General features: G+C 42.6%; 1 protein-coding gene across 3 annotated transcripts in view; it reads left to right on the forward strand.

Annotated features, from left to right (window-relative positions):
- The first annotated feature begins 1,743 nt into the window (after positions 1-1,743).
- TNRC6C (trinucleotide repeat containing adaptor 6C) overlaps positions 1,744-16,397 on the forward strand; it is a 611,446-nt gene continuing 596,792 nt past the window's right edge. The window contains exon 1 of one of the 3 annotated variants that reach the window (XM_034789728.1): positions 1,744-1,788. The gene's annotated coding sequence lies outside the window, so the exon portion shown is untranslated. The remainder of the gene's footprint in view (positions 1,789-16,397) is intronic. The other 2 variants (XM_034789729.1, XM_034789732.1) reach the window with 2 other exon arrangements.

The raw sequence follows: 16,397 nt of genomic DNA on the forward strand, positions 1-16,397 counted from the left end.
GAGAGGGTGGGGTTAGGACTGGATTAGCAGGGGATGCAGTCGGCTCAGTGTTGACATGCATTGGCAGAGTCTGAGGGGGGAGAGTGTTGGTGTAGCAGGCCAAGTTTGGAGATCACTGGCAATATCCAGAGGGATGTGCTACTGGAATGGCTTTGGGTGTAGCATTTTGGGACCGAGTGTGCACTGGTAGGGTTGTGTGCATCAGGGAGTTTTTATAGCACTTGTCCATCTCATGCCTTTTGCTGGCCAGTGCAATTCAACCTCAGCAATACGTTCACTCACACTTGAGCAAAAAATGTTTTTCTCTCCAAGTCCCAGCCATCCATTATGATAGGTCAGCTCTTCTGTTCCTCTGATCAGTGGCATGTGAGCAGGAGGGTGGGGAATATACATTGATGTTTTACTCTGAGCTTTGACTCTTCTTCTTTGTAATGGTTTAATATTTTGGCTTAGTAAACAATCTGCATATGCAAAACAAAACCTTACAACCCTCCCCAACACTGGCTGGCTCCTTTGAGCTCATCCCATTAACTTCCTAAGAGCAAAACCCTTTTGAACAGCCATTTCGGAATGTGTGAAATTGATTTCATATCCATCCTTCTCAGTGAAAGAAGATGGCGGCACAGAGCTGTGGGCTCTACGAGCTCCTCTTTCTCCCCCTCCCCCCCGCTTTCTTGCTTTAGTTTTTGAGAGATCCTATTCCCACAGCTCATCTCCATGGTACAAAACAGATGGCTTTCAGTCTCACTGATGCTGTGCCTGGTGCCTGCAGGTTAGCCACATTGACTTAACACACTGTTTCCACCCTGTACCGTCTGGTGAGAAAACAATAGGAAACAAATTTATAACTGCCCCTCCTCAGGTCATTTGCATAGTGCAAATTCCCCCACTACTTTTCATCCTCACCCCCCGCCCACGAATGTCTTCATGTAATTAATTAATACAGCATTCATCAGCGCTTAATTCACGTTCCTGTAGTACCCCAGGATGGCAGGGGAAGGCGGGGGGGGGACGACCCTACAGAGGAGGACAGTAATACACTCCAGCTTCGCTGTTCTATCGGTGGAACTTAATTAGTCCCCATGATAATATCTGATCATTTCCTGCAGCCTTTGGATCACATGGTTCAAAAAAATTTTAGTGCACCCTAGTGTATAGCCCGTTCCAAACAAACACCGCAGCATCTTTCCCTTAAGAGTCGGTGCACGGGTTTTGCTTTTGGATTTTTTTTGGGAGGTGTCGGGTAGGGGGAATGTATGGAGAGGCAGGACAATCTGTTGTAACAAAGCCTCCCTCTTTCTTTCCAACTTTAAACCCACAAACCCACAGTGTTGAGACTGGTGAGGAAAAGAAGCAAAATAACCTGATGCTGCCTCCTTAGATATAGTCTGTCTCTGGATTTTGACATTGGAAATGGGCAAGGTATCTGGTGTGCCGGAGTTAAAACTGTGTCAGGCTGTAAAGAGTCCAGTATATTCATTTTTGCTCATAGCTGTTACTACTGGTATTGCAGGCTTGCTATTCTTTTTTCTTTTTTAAACATGACCTGCTTTCATATGCAGTACCTCCTATATTGCAAATTCTTACTTCCTTTGCCCTGAAGGGGACCACAGCTGGAAATCCAGTGAAGGTGGGGGGAGGGCGAGCGGGCCCGCACTTTTATTTTTTGACTCTGGCAAAATAGCAAACTGGAAAAAAAAAAAACCCAGAAAATTTAACCGATGTGGCAATTTTAAGAGGCGAGCATAACTTCTCAAGGACCTTCTGCAAAGGCATCCAATCTGCGAGGTAATTTCCTGCTGGTTAATTAGCATTGGTTTACAGAGCGCATTGGAATTTAAGCATGTGGTTTTTCTAATTTTTTTAAGTTTGAAAAGGGAAAAAAACAACAACCCCAAAACAACGTATGCCGGCAGTCCATTCCTTGGCAGCATACAAACGAGGTGGGGGCAGAGGCTTGTAAGTATGGACGTGAATGCCAGTCACTAATGCAAAAGAGTATGTCTTTTATTTGCACGTTGTCTTTGGAGAGAGACTCACGACTCTCCTCCCCTTAAAACAAAACAGTCCCCCTTTGCTTTAAACATTTTGTACGGTCAGCGACTGCGAAATTCAGATTGTCTGGACACCACATTTAAAATAAAATAAATAAAGGGGGTGGTAGATGGGGAGAGAGAGGGTGAGGGAGAATTGGGGGGGGGGGAAGAAAAACAAAAGCGGAAAATATACTGCCTGGCATGCCGAGGTGTTTAGCGGTGGATCAGGCGCTTTGCCAAGAGTGCACACAATAAGCAGTTGTAGCATGCACAGTGCCCTTGTCTTCACTAATGGCAGCTGCAAAATAAAAAGTCGTGAGCATTGATTACGATGGAGGGCAACGTGTTGGGGAGGGGGGGAAAACGGGCGGGGGTGTGGGGATGCGGAAATATAGACAGGCAGGTTTGCGTGTCTCCCTCTCTCTGCCCCACTGTTTCCCTTAGATCCAAAATGGCTGGCGATGTTCCCTGAACACACACCCACCTCCATTTCCTCCCCCCCCCATTTTCTTCTCTCTCTCTCGTCCTCCCCCCTCTCTCTTTTCAAGGATCTTGGTGTTAATGCTGTAGGTCTTTAGCTTGAATGCAAAGGCTGTTTTCTGTCAGTTCGGCACACCAGCCTGTGAGATGCCATCTCGCTCACATTCTTCCCAACGCTAGACAGAACTGAGGAATCTGAAAGGCATTATTGGTGCTCCGGCAGCCTGACGCGCCCTGTGCACTTGACTCGCTCGATTTGCATATGCAATGCAGCCATACTTAATGAGTGTGAGTAATTATGCCAATCATAGGGTTGGTTTGTGTGGGGCGGTATTTTTTCCCCCTTTCTCCCCTCTTTCTCCCCGGCCTGCGGCATTGAAACTTAGCTACCTCTTTGGTGGTGGACTTAAGAGCGAAGGGGGAGGGAAAAAAGGGGGTCAGTTGGCACAGCAACTGTTGTTAAGGGAGAATAGGAGGCTTTCTTAGATACAGTAGCAGCTGCCAGCCAGAATAGCAAATACGAGAGACTTGGCACCACTCCAGCTTCCTGGAGGGTTTCAGAGGGATGGTATGTTTGAGGGTAAGACTAGCTAATTAATCTTCCGGCAGGGAACAATGTAATATCAGACAATTACAAAGACAGAATGAAATGACAATAGTGGGAAGGCTGGCATATGAATTTCTCAAAGGGTCCATTCCTCAGCCCACTGCTGTATACTTTCAATGTGGGGAAAGCACCGACTGCACTTGCATTTTTGTTTGAATTGAATGATATCCATTTAAGGGAGAGGCTCGGGGGGACGGTGGGAAGCTAGACTTGATTGCGTAAAGGTTTTCAGGAGAGAAAGGGAGAATTGTTCTAGTTGAAATGGGTCCCCACTCCACACGCCATACTCAGGAGGCAAAAAATGTGTTATCAGCAACCCCATAGGTTTGTGGGTTTGGGTTTTGTTCCCCCCATGCCCATCCTTCCAGTTATCCTGCGATGATGCCATGGTGTGAAACAGAGATGCCATTTTGGGGGGGAATGGCTGGCTGGGCTGGGGCGGTAAAGCCTCTCTCAAAGCCCTGCTAGTTGCTGGAAGTTATTGGGGAAACACACCTACTAACCCAGTGGCAGTAATTGCCAATAATTAGCTGTAATAACTGTTACCTGCAGTTGGGATGCTGTGATGAATAGGGCAGCACAAGTCACATGTCAGAGGCTCCCCATCTGTTTATTTGCAGTGGGGAAAGTATTAAGAAAGTCTCATTTATCCTGGAGCTTAGGAAAACATCAGCGGGAGTTCACGGTCTCTTCAGTATTTGCATGAGAAACCACTCCCTCCCCCTCCTCCCTTTTTCAGGGCTTTACGGCTAAGCTATTGAATCTCCCTCCAGGCACTGCGATCCCAGGATGAAACTTAATTCAAAGGGGTCTCCATATAGGAATGATTAAAAATGAAATAAAAACAAAATTAGTCAAATTCTGTAAATGAAATATGTATTTCATGGGCTCAGGCTGACCTTCGTCAAGTGATCGCTTCATAATGTGGCCTGTGCTATGTGTCTGGTACCAAGGGGGATGCTTTGCAAAACTGCCCCTTGGCAACTCATCCAATACAACACAGAAGAGAAAAAGCTTGTTGGATCTATTCCTTCTTGGTCAGTCTCCCTCCTGTGTGAGGGAGCTGTTTGTTTGGTGCCTATGTACAAAAGGTCTGATGTCACAGGCAAGGCTTTATAAGACCCCTTACGAATTTCTGCTCACCTGTGATAGGGAAACCTTTCTCAACTGACTGGGTATAGACAGTGGGATCTGTGAGTGCCAATTCCCACTAAAGTTATTGGATTTAAGATATTGTAAAATAAGGAGAAATTAAAAAAAAGTTGCATGATTATTTTTTAAGGTAAACTAATAATGAAAAATGTCTGATTGACAACCCTGGGGCCCAGTTCTCCGGGCTGCAGGATACCTGTCTCTCCTTTTGATAGCAGGGAAATAGGGTCTCTGGAAATAATTCGCTGCTTATCGACAGATACCTCGCAATCTGTAGCAAGGCAAGTCTCTCTCCACACCACTCCCTGATGCCCTGCTCTAGAGGGAATATCTCGAGAGTGAAAAGAAAGTTCAGTCTCCACACATGACACGTTCATTCCTTATCATGTCACCTGAAGATCACCACCAAAGGCGCTGTTGGTGGGTTTTGTAATATGGACATTTGTCCACCAGCAGCGAGGTAGAGACGTTCAGAGACAATGGAAACCGTTGCTGCCTTGGTTTCATCGGGACTTTCTCAACAGTGACTCCACCAAAAGCCTTTTTGGTCAGTTTCTTGTAAGGGTGAGTAGCTTTTTGTACAACTTCAACAAAGAAAAGGAAATGTGACGCCAACATTCGCTGTGAGCACAGTTTCCCTGATGAGCTGTGGGGTATGCAGTCTAAAAGCTTCTCCATACCAGCCCTACTTGCTCTGGGCCAGCTCTAACGCCTTCAGCTCTGATCCATGAAACTGAAGTCATAGAGCTGTGAAGAAAGATCCAGATTACTGAAGGGGGAACCTGAGAAGGCGCCATTCACATCATATTTTGTATTTATACAGATCCTTTCTTCTGAGGATCTGAGAGATTTGTCACCAGAGGGTATTATTCCCATTTTACAGATAGGGAAATGGAAGGCCTGAAGGGTTAAGTGAGTCCCCCCTAAGGCTATGCAGCAACTCAGTGGCAGAGCTGGGAAAGAGCTGGTTATATCTCACTTGACGTTTATACCATACCCGTCACCATGGTAGCTGAGTCCAAGTCTTCTGACTCCCAGTCCTCTGCTCTAGCTCTTACACCTCTTAATCCTGACCTGCCTATTAGAAACTCAATGAAATCCCTTGGGACTGCATATTTGGGCCTGGAACTCTTGCAAGACCAGCCTTTTCAGAAGATGGGTAGACTACCATCCCAGCTTCTGTGCAGGTGCAAAATACCTCAGCCAGCCTTTCTCAGGAATCTGATGGTTTTTACTTCAGGGCCCTAGCTGGAACCAGGATGTGGAGAGAAAAAAGCAAAAGGAATCTGATCATTTTGATACTCAACAAAAAGGTACATTTGGGTTTGGTTTGAATCTTGGGGAAAGGTTTGTGATGGTCTGTACTTTACCCAAACTATTCACCATTCATGATAGTGGATTTTGTACCCTTGGAGTCCTACATACCAACTGACTATTTTCTGGCTTTGCTCAGCCTTTGGTTATGTGTATATCAATCTTGTTGATACCAGTGGATCTGGACTTGACTTTCTGAGGGCAGAATTTTCACCTCTGTGTTTACAGTAGAGCAGTTTAAAACAAAAACATGCATGAAATTTTACAGAAACGGCTGTAAATTCACAGGTGTCTTTTGTTTAATTCCAGGTTTGTGCTTCCTGAATTTTTTATGGATATATATTTTTAAATGGAAAAATTCTAGTTTTGAAATTTTTGTCTTAAAAAAAAAAAACAACCTCTTTCCCCATGTGACTAAACTGACCAATCAAGTTACAAAGGGCCATACACGTCTGGTCCTGGCCTGGTTTTTTGCGTGCCCACTTTCACACTACGCAACTGACTCTGACATTAAGGTGGGCATATACAACCTGCATTTGGGTGCTAAAACAAAATGGGTGGATTGTCACTTCCATGGTCATAATCCATTGCTCATCTGAAGCAGGCATGCCACATGGGACATTGGGACTGGAAATGGAGCCAAATACATAGATACAGTTATAGCTAATCTGAGGGTTTTTTTAACCCTTTGATATATTCAGGCTTCAGAACAGTGGATCTTAATCTCAACCTGCTCCGTGCTGAGACCCCATTCCCATTACCTTTTCCATACTGGGATCCTCTATCCTATCCAGCTTATTGGAAGAGCAGGGAGACTGCAACTCCATGACACGTATTTACAACCCCCAGATTGAGAATCCATGCTTTCGTTCCTATAGCTAGCAAGATGAAATGGGTGATCTTAGGGATGTACATTTTCTGCTTGCCACTGAAATGTAAGAGAATTGGTACTCTGCTGAGTGGGGCATGGTGGTTAGGAAAGGGTTAACAGAGCCCTGAATGCCTCCCATTCCTGGGGGGGAGTGCATCTGTGCATTGCTGAAGATCCCCTGTTTACCACAGTGTGCCTTCCTTTGTATTGTGCCGAGCCTCTTCAAGTCAACCACTTGAGTTAGGAAATGTAATTTGTAATAAATCTGTATTACTGTACTGCATTACTGTACAAGTAAATCTGCTTCAGTGGTTGTAAAAATTAATTCCTTATCCTAAACATTATTATATAGCTTTTAAAATGAATTGACTGTGGTTGGTATCTTAGTATGTGCCATTATTGGTAATTAGCCTAACAAAATAATGTTGCTGTAATATATTTCCTTCCTGCCCCTCCCTCTGTTAGGAGCCGTTTCCTATTAGACAATCAGAATTGCAAATGTGATGCTTGCATGCAAACCTCTTGCTTTGATTTTGTTGGAAGACAATCCTGCCTGCTCTGCATCTTGGATTGATGTTTTGCCAATAAGTTTTTGATTATGAATAAGCATCAAAGTCACGGTGCTTCAAGGCCCGGTACCTCATGATGCTGATCATTCTTCTGAACTTGGATTCTGTTCAACAGAAGCTGAGGTTGCTTAGACCTCCCAGGACCTGGCCCATACTTTGGGTAGCACCTTTCCTACAAAGCGGATCTCAACAGGCTTTACCATGATACATCATACAGGCATATTTTGGGCAGACTCATCACCTTCACAAATTGAGCTTTCATTAAAAGTTTCCATCTCTTCTGATGGTGAAGTTATGCAGGGTACTCTTTTTAGCCTGCTGGCAGACAGCCTGAATAGCTCAGGGAGTTGTGATCTGAGAAGAATGGGGTGTTAACTCTGAAACCTAATGGCACACTGAGTGTCACTCTTTCTAACTATTTCCCTGCTGGTCGCTTTTGCTGAACTATCCAGCTTCTCAGACAGAATTTAAGTACAGAACTTTTTCTCTCCATAGTCTGACCACCAGTTAAACAATGTAAGTGGGAAGCATATGGTACAAATAGAATCACATTCCACATATTCTCTTTATAACAGTGTTTTACATATTTGAAGACTGTTATGTCCTCCTTCAGCCTTCTCTTCTCTAGACTAAATATGTCAATTCTTTCAATCTTTCCTCAAGAGGTTTAGAAAACCTGACCTGTAATAATTCGTGGTGTTCTCTTCTGGATTCTCTCCAATTTGTTCACATCTTTCTTAAAGTGTGATTCTCAAGGTCTTCTCATGGATGGCTACCAAAATGACACGTAGCGGGCAGCTTTTTAGGATTAGTCAGGAAATTGGTTACATTTTCTCCTTCATGTTGGTTTCTTAAGTGAAATTTTTCTCTCTTAGCTAAGGAATTTTGGGGGGAGAACATAGCACTTTTCAAACACTTTGATCAAATAATCGTAGTCCAAATCACCTGGCTCTTGAGGGAAATTCTAAGCCTTTCAGGACTGCAAATGTCTCTCTTTTTCCAACCACAGTTAGGCATTTAATTTTATTTTGCTACGCCCCCTAGTTACAGGGTGGCTGGCCCCTGTAAATAAAGTAGGTCCATCTCCTCTCTGCCAGAACAGGTGCTCCTGTCCATTTGGCCAATTTAGAGGGTAGGGAAGCTGTTGGAGCCTATAAAGGACTAGGGAGAATCAGAAACAGGGAGAGGCCTGGTAAATCAGAGTTGCCTGAGAGGGAGTCAAGGCAGACGAGAGCAGTTTGGGACCTGGGAGAAAGCTGAAGGTAGAAGAACAGCAAGTGGGTTTGTTGGCTAATATCCCCGAGCCTGAGAGCTAGGGGCAGAGGGCTGGAGAGGGCTAAAGGCAGCAGAAACTGCAGAGGGAGATTCCTGTTGTCTCTAAGCCAGAGAGCCAGAGCCAAGGACGAGGGAAGGCTGAAAGCAGTGGACCAGCGGAGGAGCTTATCTTCTGACATCTCCGGGGCTGGAGGGCTGGACTCGGAGGAACCATGAGAGGGCCAGGGGGAGTGAAGGATGCTCTCTTGGTAAACATGATCTGCCAGCAAACACGCTGTGGGGGTTCCCACTGGGAAGAGTGGGATTATGTTCCAGTAGGAAGGGCTGGTACAAGAATAGTGGAGGCCTGCCAGAGAGTCTGGATAGGGTCAAAGGGACTGGTGTGTGTGATATATGGAGTGTCATGAGACACTGGGTGAGCTTAATGACTGTTTGCACAAGAGTGAGAAGTGAACCGTGTGTGTTTGGGTCTTATGTTTTGGACCATTTGCACAATGTTTTATAATAAACCATCCCCAAGGACAATGTTATTGTGTCAAGAGAGCTTACGTGGAATTACTGGGGCTAAATTTTTGTCTACATCAACATGTTTCCACAAAAGTCTTTTGCCTCATTGGCATTTTCTGATGGAAAAATTGTTCTGTCAGAAAATTTCCACCCAAATCATCATCTTCTACATCATACATCCAACCCTGCTACGTTCGTTCTTGCTTTTGGGCTCCAGGCCAGTTCCAGCTGCAGTGTTATCAACTGACAAATCTTTTGATCTCTGACATGTGGAATATTCCAGACCTTGAAGGTTCCATTACATGGTCACCACAGTTTTTAAAGCTCCATATACCACTGTAGGTGCTTTTGTCTGGAATTCAAACACAGAAATCCCTCAAGTGGGCCACCATATGAGCATGCTTTAACAAAGATATGCAATTCCTGGGGTTAAAATAGGACTTCACATTGTCCACAGTCAGTTTCTGAACTGGTAAAGCCTGAAAGAAGTGAGGAAAAAATTCTAACATATTGGTGATACATCTGCACTAAAGTATCATAATAATAATAATTAATAATCATAATACCTAGCTTTTTATAAAGCACTTTTTATCCTTAGATCTCATACTGCTAAACAAATGAGGTAAGTATGAGCTCTGAGTTAATGTCTTCTGTTATAGTGCAGCCCAGATGAAGGTGTCTTGTGTATTATCTTTTTCCGTGTGCTCTTGCAGTAAGAGAGTTTGGGGTGGATTCTCTCTGTGACACGGATTAAGGCAGGGGGGAGAAGATGGTTATTGTAACTTGTTTCCTGCTTTTTTGAGTTAAGGGGATGTGTCCCAAGTTTGCTTGTTTGGGTTTTTTTTTTGGTAGGAATATACCAAAGTAACCGATGTTACAAGAAACTTTAGATCACATTTGGATAATCTTGAATTTTTAAAGTATTTTTTTTATTTTTTGTCTCTGGTTGTATGAAAGGTCAGACTTTTTACAACTGCTGTAAAAAGGACAGAAAGATGTTTACATTTTATGTATATTTCTGTGAGAAATCTATGTGATAACTGGCTCATTTTGCTTATTTAGACTTTGTAATTATGTGTCTGAATTTAAAACAAGGGTTTGCAAATTTTGTTTACTTTGTGGACCATTTCTTAAGATCATGATTTACCTTGTGGCACAGCTCCATTCACAGCCTCCTGACCCTAATTCCAGATCTTCCTTATGGCACTTACAAGTCTAGGAAGAATTAGTAGTGGCACAATATTCTGAAGACAGAATACAAATAAATTCCACTGCTCTACAGCCAAAATGCTTCTGAAATAAATGTAGTCAAACTTTACTAATTCTGGGTCACTGAGAACGAAAATTATGCTTAAAATTGTTGATTGGCTCTAGTTTTCAAGATATGCTATTAGGTCAGTATATACGACCCTTGATTTGGGAATGGCGGAGGATAAGTGAGTTATAAAGGGAAGGGATCTCAATTTAAACCAGAAATAACTAAAATACATCTTTGACAGGATCTATGAATAAATCTATGACTGGGTTTGGACAGTACTTGCTTTTTAGGCAAAACAATGAATGATGCAATCTGAAGCTGGTATTGCGTCATACATGATATGAATTGCATCATGTTATTCCTAGAAGTCATGGATGATGCAATCATAAGGAAGCTTACATCACTCTGCTGAACAAATTGCCCTGTATCAGCTCTAGAAATCATACAGTGTCGTGCTCTCTTATTTGTCAGTGTATGATTTTGCAAAGGGACACATTTCTGTTTAGCCAAAGTGAGCAGAGATGCCTCGTACTTGTGTGAACAGTGCAATAACTTCTGCTATGTTTGTGGTGAAGTGACTTTTGCATCACAAAAGTGCAGTATAACCACTATGGTTAAGAAAGCCTATCACCTTTATTTTGGCTGCAAAATTGGAGATCAGGACAAGAGGCGGGCCCCACACATATGCTGCAACACTTGTGCAACAAATCTTCGTCAGTGGTTGAACAGGAAAAGGAAATCTATGCCTTTTGCAGTGCCAATGATTTGGAGAGAGCCAACAGATCATACCAGCAATTGTTACTTCTGCATGGTGCCTCCAGTTGGGAAAGGTGTGTCAAAGAAGAAAAAGTGGACTGTGCATTATCCAAACATTCCATCAGCTATACGCCCAGTACCCCACGGAGAAGGACTGCCGGTTCCTGATGCACCAGAATCATTCTCACTTGAGTCAGACGAGGAAGAGGAAGAGGATGAAACTTCTGGTCCTGAACCATCAATGTCACAGGACCCACATTTTCTCCCATCCTCCTCTGAATCACACCTCATAACACAAGGTGAACTGAATGACTTTGTCAGAGATTTGGCACTATCATGAATGGTGAATAGTTTGGGATTTGGAACTACCCAAGAGTAAGGCAGAGCAGTTGGGCTCCAGACTACAGCAGTGGAATCTCCTGGCAGGTGATGTTAGGGTTTCCATGTTCCGTGACTGTCAAAAGGTCATGGAAGGTGATCTTGTAGCTTGCAACAACATCGATGGTGTGATGGCAGCCCTCAACATCGTTCACGATCCAGATGAGTGGAGACTGTTCATTGATTCATTGAAGACGAGTCTTAAAGCTGTTTTACTGCATAATGGCAATGTTTTGCCATCAATTCCAGTTGGTCATGCAGTCCATATGAAGGAAACCTATGACAACATGAAACAACTTTTGAGGTGCATAAACTATGACCAACATCAGTGGCAGCTTTGTGGCGATTTGAAGGTTGTTGCTCTCTTGCTTGGTCTGCAGACTGGATACACAAACTACTGCTGTTTTTTCTGCGAATGGGATGGTCGTGCAAGAGATTCCCACTGCATCAAGAAAGATTGGCCACTCCGACAGTCATTGGAGCCTGTGAGGAAAAGTGTTCAGCATCCACCACTTGTTGAATCAAGGAAGATTTTGTTACCACCCTTACACATCAAGCTGGGTCTGATGAAGAACTTTGTCAAGGCCATTGACAAAACACAAGCAGCTTTCAAGTACCTCCGTGGAAAATTTCCAAGGTTAAGTCAAGCTAAGATAAAGGAAGGTGTCTTTGTTGGTCCTCAGATTCGTGAACTTCTTCAAGATGATGCATTTGACCATGCACTGCATGGCAAGAAAAAGACGGCAGTTAGTGGCAATAAATTTTCTCGGAAACAACAAGGCAGACAACTACAGGTTGTTGGTGGAAAACCTCCTCAAGGCATACAAAAGCCTTGGTTGCAACATGTCAGTAAAGATACATTTTTTGCACTCTCACCTAGATTTTTTTTCCACCGAACTGCGGAGCAGTGAGCGACGAGCACGGCGAGCGATTTCACCAGGACATTGCAACAATGGAGAAACGCTATCAGGGCAAATGGAGTCCATCAATGCTTGCAGAATATTGCTGGACAGTGACAAGAGATGCTCCATTTAATGAATACAAGAGGCAAGCCAAGATGCGCCGAGTAGACACTGAATAGGACTAAACTATGTACAGAATAGTTTTTTGCCTTTTGTTTCATAATAAATTTTATTTATATAACCCTTTTGCTGATTTTTAAAGTGTTACATAAACAGGACAGGTGAAATATTATCATGTTAAAGCAACCATAAACACACGAAAAGACCTAGGTTTACAATTTATGATTAAAACTCTACTATCTACACAATATACATAGACATAAAATGTAAAAACTTAAATATCTTAGAAACAGTAGCCAATCAGTTGTTTTAATTGTCATATTTGAATTCAGCACATCAAAATACATAATAAATAGCACATTTTATCTCTGAAGCAGACAACTTCTCAAAAATTGTAGACCAGTGTTATCTTTAAAGTGTTGTGTATGGCTTCCTGGTTGCATCAGTCCCCCCCCAGTTTTTATTTATTTACTTATTTATTTGTTTGTTTTTGCATCAGTGCTACTTATCTCCATTCCTTGATCAATCCTGAATCACTTTCTCTCTGCAGCAGGCTCCTACTGCTGTTAGGAACTTTGCAGAGAGAAACCAACTGGGATTAATCATTTTCCACATCAACCTCTTTGAAAACATAAACTGCTTGCCATCCAGCTCCCAGCTTGTTGCAGAGGGGGAGACTGACTTATCTTGCTCATGCTGTGTTTGTTTGCTCTAGCCTTTTTTTTTCCTGAAAAATTTCTCACTGTTGCTGAAACCGGTTCAGACCTCACAGGTGGCTAGTAACAGTGGGAGCCCTAGTGTAGACAGGATTCCAAGTAACTGCCAGCATTTTAAACCATTGTGTTATTTAAACCTAATCAAAGTGGGTCTACCTGACCCAGTGTTAAAAACATCAGTGTCCACAATACGACTCCACTAGCATTTGCAACCATTTCTGCTACCATGGTGTTAGTAACTGTGGGAAATTTTTCAGGAGAAAAAGCCAACAATATTTTTTTAAATCAATTAGGCAAGTTTAATCTGAATTTCCCCCCCCCACACACACACTTGTTCATGACTGTACCGCAAAGGGTACACTATTGATAGTTCAAGTTTCAAAATTGACCTCTTGTTTCATCTACTGGTGGTTGTCAGTTCTTTCCCCTTTCCCCTCCCAACATAGAATCATAGAAATATAGGGCTGGAAGGGACCTCGAGAAATCATGTCCAGCCCCCTGCACTGTGGCAGCATCAAGTAAACCTAGACCATCCCTGACGGTGATTTTTTCCCCAACTTATTTTTAAAAGCTTCCAATGATGAGGACTTCACAACCTCCCTTGGAAGTCTATTTGAGAGCTTAACTACCCTTATAGTTAGAAAGTTTTTCCTAATATCTAACCTAAATCTCCCTTGAGGCTGATTAAGCCCATTACTTCTTGTCCTACCTTCATTGCACATGGAAAACAATTGTTCACCAACCTCTTTATAACAGCCCTTAACCTATTGGAAGACTGTGATTATGTTGCCACTCACTTTTTTCTCGAGACTAAACATGCCCAGTGTTGTTGTTTTTTTCAACCTTTCCTCATAGGTCATGTTTTCTAAACCTTCTGTCATTTTTGTTGCTGTCCTCTGAACTCTTTCCAATTTGTCTATTCCTTTCTAAATTGTGATGACCAGAACTAGACATCTAGCTGGGGCCTCACCTGGGCCAAGTAAAGAGGGACAATTACCTCCTGTGTCTTACAGATGACACTCCCGTTAATGCACCCCAGAATCAAATTAGCCCTTTTTGCAGCTGTATCATATTCAGTTTGTGGTCCACTATAATGCCCAGATCCTTTTCAGCAGTTATTCCCTAGTTTTTTTGTAGTTGTGCATTTGATTTTTCCTTTCTAAGTGAAGTACTTTGCACTTGTTGCTATTGAATTTCATCTTGTTGAATTCAGACCAATTTGTTAAGGTAATTTCGAATTTTAAACCTGACCTCCAAAGTGCTTGCAAGCCCTCCCAGTTTGGCCTCATCTACAGATTTTATAAGCATACTCTCTGCTCCAGTATCCAAGTCATTAATGAAAATATTGAATAGTATGAGACTTGGGATTGACCCCCACAGACCCTACTAAATACACCCTCTTAGTTGGACAGCAAACAATTTATAACTACTCTTTGAGTATGGTCTTGCAACCAGTTGTGCACCCACCTTATAATAAATTCAACTAGACCACATTTCTCTTGTTTGTTTATGAGTATGTCATGCTGAACTGTGCCAAAAGCCTTACCAAAATCAAGGTATAACACATCTACTGCTTCCCCCATCCACTAGGTCAGTAATCCTATCAAAGAAGGAAATTAAGTTGGTTTGGCATGATTTGTTCTTGACAGATCCATGCTGACTATTCCTTATAACCCTGTTATCCTCCAGGTGCTTATAAACTGATTGTTTAAGAATTTGTTCCTGTATCTGTCTAGATTTTGAAGTTAGGCTAACTCGTCTATAGCATCATGTGAAGTAAGAAAGGTTGAGAAGTTTTCAGCAGACTTCCAATAATATGAAAGATCACCTTGCAGCTGAGTTGAAAGATGCAGAATTTCAGTCCAAAGGGAGGATTTTATTTTAAAGAAAGTTATGAATGAATGAGAATGGGGTTTATCTCTGGAACTGTCCTGTAATCAGAACTGTACTATTAATTATATGTCAAGAAGGGGAAGAATGGCCTTGTGGGTAAAGCCCTGGAATGACATGCAGGAGATCTAGGTTCAATTCTTCACTCTATGTGGCTGCCTTAGTGACCTTGGGTAAGTCACTTCTCTCCACTTTGAGTCCCATCTGTAAATGAGGGTAATACCACTTCTGTTTTACATCTTGTCTGTGTAGGGTGTAAGCTCCCTGGAGCAGGGACTGCCTCTTGCTATGTGCTAGGCCCTGTATGTGCACAATCTTGCATGGGCCCCTAAGTGCTACTGACTTACAAATAGTTTACATTGGATAACTTACTATTTTGTACTAACTGATGCACCTAAAGTGTAGTTGCCTTGGTCAGTTGTGCAGTGGCAGCATGTGGTTAAAAGCCCTGCATGAACAAATGCACAATTTACAATCATACTGTATAGATACTACAACAAGTCCAAGAAAGATCACATAAAGGGAGCCTGGGTAGGAGCTGGGGTCATGCTGAAGAACACAATTCGCCCTTAATTTAATAAATGGTCCATTCCCTAGAGAATATATTGTAAAGTTCTCTCAGGTTGGACGGCCTCCGATTGTGCCTGGCCTTTGAAGTGCTGATTAGCTGGGCTGGGAACACTCTGATAAAAAGTTAATTTCTATTTGCTGTTGCTTTGTAATTGGATGAACACGAAAGCAATTAAAATATTAAAACATACAAACAAATAACAAAGTCACTGTAATTAGCCAAAGTTTGATCACTGTCATATTTATTTAGGAGGAGATGATACATCTCAGCAGGTGACATTTTAAATACCCTTGGCCGCTTTGGTGGTGTCTTCAGAGAATGCTGAATAATATACAGAGGATTTAATTAAACCCCGTTGTAAATCAGCTGTGATGACAAGGAAGTGACAGCCACATGTTGAAAAGAGAATTAGGCCTCAGCAAGAGATATTAATGAACTATTTTCTATAGGGTTCAACCTAGACTTCTTGCTCTGAGGTTTCAGTTTATGTGAAAGGGGGAACTTGTTTGTTGCAGAGGGTGTTTGCTTATCTTTATAAAAAGTTTAATTAAATTTCTGATGTAATCCCTAGAACACTGTCTTTCATCCTAGGATCTAACAGCCCTTTAAAAAGGTGAGCATGTGCTGTTATCCCCATCTGACAGTTGGGGGGAAACTGAGGCACAGAGCAGTGATGTGACTAGTCAGTGGCAAACTGAGCACTGAATCCAGTTCACCTCAGTCCCATCCCAGCATGCAGAAGATGTTTCTGCAGAAGAAACTGTACTGAGGGCTTTCACAAATTGGAGGGAATGGATTTATTTTTCATTACCCATTGGTGAATATTTTGAGAAAGGAAACTTTGTGGGCATTGAGGTCTGTTGCTCACCAGCTGTGTCTGAAGTTCATGGGAGTATGAGATCTTTATCATGTCAATGGACACTAGGAAAGAAGCTCATCTGTTTGTGTGATAAATGAAGGAATCCTTTGGAAATGCTGGTGTGTTGCTTTGTGCC

The sequence above is a fragment of the Trachemys scripta genome, chromosome 14 (assembly GCF_013100865.1).
Source record: "Trachemys scripta elegans isolate TJP31775 chromosome 14, CAS_Tse_1.0, whole genome shotgun sequence".
Lineage (NCBI taxonomy): Eukaryota > Metazoa > Chordata > Testudines > Emydidae > Trachemys > Trachemys scripta.